The following is a 6,861-nucleotide window of genomic DNA, read 5'->3' as shown; positions in this document are numbered from 1 at the left end:
AGTGAAGGAGGGCTGGGTTATTCTTAAAACTTATGGGATGCTTAGTGAAGGAGGGAAAGTTAATTCATAATTAAATGGATGCTTGATAAAAATGGTTAATAAAAGAATGCTTGATAAAAATGGTTAATGAAAGAATGCTTGATAAAAATGGTTAATTAAATGGATGCTTGATAATAGAATGCTTGATAAAATGGTTAATAATTAAATGGATAAAATGGTTAATAATTAAATGGATGCTTGATAATAGAATGCTTGATAAAATGGTTAATAATTAAATGGATAAAATGGTTAATTAAATGGATGCTTGGTAAAAATGGTTAATAATAGAATGCTTGATAAAAATGGTTAATAAAAGAATGCTTGATAAAAATGATTAATAAAAGAATGCTTGATAAAAATGGTTGATAAAAGAATGCTTGATAAAAATGGTTGATAAAAGAATGCTTGATAAAAATGGTTAATAAAAGAATGCTTGATAAAAATGGTTGATAAAAGAATGCTAGTTTATTCATAAAGCTTGAAGGATGCTTAGTAAAAGGATAGTTTATTTATAAAGCTTAAAGGCGCTCTAGGAAAATAGTACTTTTTATACATAAAGCTTAAAGGATGCATAGAAAAATAGGGCTAGTTTATTCATAAGCTTAAAGGAAGCATTTTAATAAATGGGATATTTTATTCAAAATAGAAAGGATACTTCGTAAAATAAGGATAGTTTATTCATAAAGCTTGATGGAACCTCGGTAAAAGTAGTTTTCAAAAGCTTGATGGAACCCTATGAAAAGTTTATTCATAAAACCTAAAAGGATGCTTAGTATGGAAGGGCTAGTTCATTCATAAAGCTTAAAAGATGCTTGGCAGAAAAAGAGAGCAATTCTATTCATAAAGTTTAAAGGATTCTTAGTAAAGGAAGGCTAGTTCATTCATAGTTTAAAGGATTCTTAGTAAAGGAAGGCTAGTTCATTCATAAAGTTTAAAGGATTCTTAGTAAAGGAAGGCTAGTTTATTCAGGAAGCTTAAAGGATGTTTAGTAAAGGAGGACTAGTTTATTCATAAAGCTTAAAGGATGCTCGGGAAAGGAGGACTAGTTTATTCATAAAGCTTAAAGGATTCTTAGTAAAGGAGGGCTAGTTTATTCATAAAGCTTAAAGGATGCTCAGGAAAGGAGGACTAGTTTATTCATAAAGCTTAAAGGATTCTTAGTAAAGGAGGTCTAGTTTATTCATAAAGCTTAAAGGATGCTTGATAAAAGATGGCTAGTTTATTCATTATGCATAAAAGATGCTTTGTAAAAGAGGGCTAATTCATAAAGCTTAAAGGATGCATAGTAGAAGTCTAGTTTATTCATAAAGCTTAAAGATGTTTAGTAAAGGAGGGCTAGTTCATTCATAAAGCTTACAGGGTGCTTAATAAAAGTGGTAGTTTATTCATAAAGCATAAAAGATGCTTAATAAAAGAGGGCTAGTTCATTAAGCTTGAAGGATGATGAGTAATGGAGGGGTAGTTTATTCATGGAACTTGAATGATGCTAAGTAAAATAGGGCTAATTTATTCACAGCTTAAAGGATTCTTAATAAAAGAAGGCTACTTTATTCATCAGGTATAAGGGATGTTAAGTAAAAGACGGATGGTTTATTCATGAAGCTTAAGGATGCTTGGTAAAAGATGACTAGTTTATTCATGAAGCTTAAGGATGCTTGGTTAGAGATGGCTTGTCTATTCATAAGGCTTAAAGGATGGATGCTTGGTAAGAGGGCTAGTTTATTCACAAAGCATAACGGATGCTTAATGAAAGGAGGGCTATTTATTCAAAGTTAAAAATATGCTTAGTAAAAGATTCTAGGTAAAAGAGGGATAGTTTATTCATAAGGCTTGAAGGAGTTTTGATAATAGGGTTGTAGTTTTTAAAGTATTTAAAATACAGATTTTAAGGATTTTCTGTGTGTGTGTGGGGGTGGGGGTGTTCTTCCTACCCGTTGCACCTTCCATATAGGTCAAATTCTTAAGTGTAAGGCAATTGTGTTGAGAGAGTGGATAATTAGATTTTGTAAAACTATTGGAATTATATAGTGCTAAAAACCAACAGTATATTAAATGTGTTCGTCGCCTAGCTATTTTAGCTTTGCCATTTCAAGTATTTTGCTTTTTGTAAACAATTTCTAATGCATATCTTAGCCATTCTGTAAATTCTGCATTATCTTGATTATATATGTATAACTTACCCACTTTACTACTCAAAATTGTAAATACCAATTCATTATATAATATAAACCAGCAGAACGTTAGAATTTGCCAAAAGATTCTTTTCAGCTAATTTTTTTTTTTATGTATTTTGTTAGACAGGATTTATGTATTCGATAATGTATATTGCCTATGGAAAATGGGTAAATGAAACTCAGCAATGGGGAGCGGCAATGAGTAAATGAAACTAAGCAATGGGGAGCTGATAAACTATGTCCATAGTAAATCTTTGAAGTCGCTGACTACTCTTCCTGGATGGATTATAATAAATAGAGAAACTAGAGAACAAATCCTAGATTGACCAAAGATTGACAGTAAACAAGCGACATCTCATACGATAAAGCCAAACTTAAATTTAATGGAAACTGTAATCAAGAAATTGATTTTACTGGTCCAAAATTTGTCTCAGACTAATAATCTCCAAAGATAAATATCAGTTTCTTAATTACAGTTTGCATTTAAGTTTAGTTTTATCGCACGAGATGTCACTTTTTTACTGCCAATCTTTGGTTAATCTAGGATTTGTTCTCTAGTTTCACTATTTATTATTAGCCATCGAGGAAGAGTAGTCAGTGACTTAAAAGATTTACTTTGGACATAGTTTATCAGCTCCCCATTGCTTAGTTTCATTTACTCATTGCCGCTCCCCATTGCTGAGTTTCATTTACCCATTTTCCATAGGCAATATACATTATCGAGTAGTTTAAATATGGAATACATTAATTATCAATTCAAGATATGTAGGAACAAAGTTTTTATTTTCACTTTTGTAAACAATTTTGTAAGTTATGAGAAAATAAAATACAAGTAAAAGAACATTGCTTTATTTACACCGCGGAAAAGAAAGTTATAGTTTACAAAAATATGAAGAAAAAATTATTTAAAAAAAAAGAAAAAATATCTTGCTCATAGTATTCTCCCCACTCAACGTTCATGTGACAGAGTGTTCTCCCTAGTCGGCCCCCCTCCCTCTTCTAGCACCTTGAAATGCCAGTGTCCTCACCAAGAAAGGGCCAAAGGACCCACGAAATAGACCCCACTTTTAACTGGTCACACATGTCCATATAAGGCTGTTTTTTTTTCTATCCACATATACAGAGCTTGCTCATTTTCCCACTGATGGAAGGAGAGCCGTTCCATAACGTGCATAATGAATAAGTACTATACTGTCAAAATGGCTGACCTGTATCCTTGTATTCAGTTTTGGACAACTATATTGTATGCAATTTTTGTATCCAGCTGCTTGCTAATCATGCTTTATCCTGACCACCAAAGTCATGGCAATAATGGTAGTTTTATGCCTTAATTTTATAATTGCTTAAAACTTCAAATTTTAAAACTTAGGAAATTTTCAAATTCATAATCTAAGGACTTTCTAGTTTGGACTTCTACGTGAGTAGACTCATGTCATACATATTTAGGGCTCGCTATCAACAAAATGTTACTGAAGGAAACAAGCAAATTTTCTTAACATCTTTTATTGTAGAAGAGTTAATGTCATTCACAAGAATTATTTTTAGTACAATACATACATTTTGTCATACATTAGAAATATGAATGTACATCAAATTCAATGACAGAAAATGAGTAACATCATTCTGAACACCATTTTCTGTAAGCTCCAATCACCAAAATTTACAGAAAACGGAAGTTTCCATCCTACAATGAAAACATTGAAGGATGGACTTGACTATTTTCTTCATCATTTTAAAATTTGGAATGCTTTTGAAGTTCAGAAGTCGAAATTACTTGAGTCATGGTTGTGTGATTTAAGTAGTGCTTTCATTTAAAGAAATGAAATAAATAAATAAAAAGGAAATGGAAAGCCCACCAAGGCCATCCCCTATCCCGCCTAGTAACAAAATATTTAACTTTTTTTTTCTTTTTGAAGAAGCAAAGTTACTAGGTCCTTGAATGCTTTCCATATCCTTTTTTTTTTTTTGCTTTATTTCATTTTTTTTACATCGAATTATGCAATGATTGTGATTAAAGACACCAAGAATAGTATCAAAATTTTTAGAAGTTAATGCTAAGCCTAAAACATTTGTCATTACCACAACGTACTTTAACTTTACATCACTGAGTATATAACGCATTAATAAAATATTTACATGGAATAAGCAAAAGGCTATCTACATCTGATTGAGAATGATTAACTTTTGTTAGGAGAAACAAATATGAAACTCCAAAAAGAGAGGGTCACCATCAGTCTCACGTGTAATTCCAGCACGATCCAAAACTCAAGACACCAGAGGTTCTCTCAAAAGCAGACGAAGATTCTCGAAGGTCCATTAGGCCTATCTTGATCCCGTCCCATTTTGCACATGATTAAGTCAGATTAAAGGAAATGAGACATACAAGACTACTGCCCTGACTACCCTATGCTTCGCTCCCAGCAGATAAGTCAGATCGGACCGAAGTACACATTCACCTTGTACGTGGACCACCACTAGATCATTCATTAGCTTTGCTGTGTAATAAGTCTCAAATCCCAACCCTTAAGGATACACTAACTTTAAGTTAATTAAAAAGGACTAAAATACAATTACCTAAATACAGCTATGTTCCTCATATTTACCCATGAATGGAAAAATTAATTCCTGGAAAAGCGGTTTCCTTACCCAAAGTATTTAAAAGTTAAGAAAAAGAAAACGTATATCTCTTTCTTTACTATATAGAACACGCATTTCTCTCCAATAATACAATTATCTATATACAGCCTTGTTCCTTTTATTTACCAACGACTGAAAAAAAAAATCTTGGGAAAACCGTTTCCTTACCCCCAAGTTATCAGATCGGCGACAACTAAAAATGATAATGAAATAGCCTAATGTATGAAGACAACAAAGCTGCAATCTAGAAATGAAATTATTTTCATAGTTGAAATGAGTATAACTGTCACGAGTTTATGACATCTATGGAAAAGTTACTTTTTCTTAAATATGATGCATTTCATTATTTGCGCATGAAAAAAACACTATCTATACACAAAATCTTATTGAACTTTTTGATAAGTACTCTCCTAATTCGACTTCGAAAGTCCTTATAGAAAATTAATATATATATATATATATATATATATATATATATATATATATATATATATATATATATATATATATATATATATATATATATATATATATATATATATATGAAAGAGAGAGAGAGAGAGAGAGGAGAGAGAGAGAGAGAGAGAGAGAGAGAGAGAGAGAGAGAGAGAGAGAGAGAGAGAGAGAGTCTGTAAAAACCTGTTAGTAGATTATATTTTGTAAATTATATTTGAATTTGAAAGTATACTTTTAAATAATTCTATTACACTAAATAATTTCTGAATTGTTAAAATGACATTCTTAAGGTTTAATAGAAAGGAATAAATTTGCCATTAAAAGGCATTTGCCAGAGAACATCTTGGTTTAAATGGAATTAATTTATGATTATTCTCTAATCTTATTAGTTCTCGATGAAAGTTAGGGTCAGTATTAGAATATTCAAAAATTTTATTTTGTATTAATGAATTCTACTAAAGTTATTGTCAAATAAACTTACGACCGACATATTGACTTGGCCAGAGTTAATTATTTATACCCTTCTTTTAATGTATTTAACTTGTGAAAATTTATCATCACTCCTTCACTGCATTTAAAACGAGAAAATATATTTCCCATCCTTTACTGTATTTAAAACGTGAAAATCGATTGCTCATTTACTGTATTCAAAACTTGAGAAAAACCTTTTTCCCTTCCTTATTTTATTTAAAACTTATAGAAAACGTATTTCCCTTCCTTACTGTATTTAAAACTTATAGAAAACGTATTTCCCTTCCTTACTGTATTCAAAACTTAGAAAACTTATAGAAAACGTATTTCCCTTCCTTATTGTATTCAAAACTTATAGAAAACGTATTTCCCTTCTTTAATAAATTTAAAACGTATAGAAAACGTATTTCCCTTCATTACTGTATTTAAAACTTAGAAAACTTATAGAAAACGTATTTCCCTTCCTTATTGTATTAAAAAATTATAGAAAACGTATTTCCCCTCCTTACTAAATTTAAAACGTATAGAAAACTTATTTCCCTGCATTACTGTATTTAAAACTTAGAAAAAGTATTCTATTCCTTACTGTATCTAAAATTTATATAAAAAGTATTCCTTTTCTTACTGTATTTAAAACTTATAAAAACGGATTTCCCTTCCATTGAATATCTACTTGGGACTGGAGTCCAGGCCAAAGTCGACTACTTTTAGGGAACCTGGGAGGCTAGTCAGCGTCCACGTACACTTGGGAAACCCTAAGTGGCATTTTAAAGTTAAAGGTCAAGTTGTTGGACAGCAGGGCGAAAGAAAGCAGGAACAAAGGTAAAGACTTTCGGACTTCTGATTCCTTAAAATATTTTCTAAAGCATTAACTATTTACAACGTAAAACTCATGACTAAAATTTATAAATCATAGTGAAATAATTCAATATTAAGGATTTTTTTCTTATACGTAAACTTTAGGAAGAAAAAATAGTTATCTTGTCTAACCTGATATAAAGATTCATAAACCCTCTTTAATTGAAAACAAATATCACACCAATCATTCACACATTAAAAAGACATTCCACATTGTATTCCTTCA

Source organism: Palaemon carinicauda, chromosome 9 (genome assembly GCF_036898095.1).
Source record: "Palaemon carinicauda isolate YSFRI2023 chromosome 9, ASM3689809v2, whole genome shotgun sequence".
In the NCBI taxonomy this organism is placed as follows: Eukaryota; Metazoa; Arthropoda; class Malacostraca; order Decapoda; family Palaemonidae; genus Palaemon; species Palaemon carinicauda.
This window is presented reverse-complemented; position numbering follows the sequence as displayed.